The sequence below is a fragment of the Eimeria mitis genome, genomic scaffold (assembly GCF_000499745.2).
Source record: "Eimeria mitis Houghton genomic scaffold, Emh_scaff3512, whole genome shotgun sequence".
NCBI lineage: Eukaryota > Apicomplexa > Conoidasida > Eucoccidiorida > Eimeriidae > Eimeria > Eimeria mitis.
The window spans coordinates 58-1,073 of NW_013571854.1; positions in this window are offsets into that span (position 1 = coordinate 58).

Here is a 1,016-nt window from a genome sequence, read left to right on the forward strand (position 1 = left end):
CACACCTACACCCTATTGCATTCCTAGTGCTGCATTTAGTTTGTGAGGTGAATAAATAGTGAGGCTGCATTGTTTGCTTGTGTCTGTCTTTTTATCAGAGACAAGCCGCACTGATGACGTCCCTCGAGCAGGGAGAAATAAGAGCAGCAGCAGGAGCACACAAATGCACGGTTTCTGCTGCTGCTGTCCAGAAGCTGCAGGATCTGCTGCTTCTCCCTGCTGCTGAGGCCGAGGCTGCTTTGCAGCAAGCTCAGGGAGACCATCTGAAGGCAACGCAATTGTTGCTGGAGCAGAAGCTCTAACCTCACTCCTTGCAAGTCAAGCGCATGGTCTGCGTCGCATGCATGGCATGCGTGTCGGTACATGTCAAACGGTTCTTCTTTTTACTTTCCTCGCATTTAACCTGTCGAGCCGATCTGCAGTGTATGTTTTCACACCCTCTTGTGCAACGAAACGACAGCGCTAAGTATGCCTATCTCTTAGAACTCTTGCCCCCCACTTACAGGGCTATAGTAGAGAGCTAGCTAGTTGTTTGTGCCAACTGCATCNCTTAGAACTCTTGCCCCCCACTTACAGGGCTATAGTAGAGAGCTAGCTAGTTGTTTGTGCCAACTGCATCGCTGGAGGCGTTGTGGCTGGCGCGTGCTGATGGCCTTGAGGGCTGCATCTTTATTAAATTGGAGATAGTTGAATAGAGTCTTCAGGCCAGAGTTTTTTCAGGGGGACGATGCTGTAGTGTGAGGTAGCGTGGGGTTTTTTGGATGTGGGGCTGCAACGGGGTATTAGGGCCTCGGGACGTCTATGCAGCGTCACGGCCAGCCGCAAGGTAGAAGGAAAGGGCGAAGAAGGGTTCGTCCCAAACTTGGGTTCGGATGGGGAGACGTGGTCTCGTCTTGAGATGTCAGATATTTACTGCGCTTTGTACACAAGGAAGGACATCTTCCCAATTGAAAAGTACACAAATCGCCGCTTCTGATGCACAACGTAACTCGCGAAGTTCTTTCCAACTGTCACGT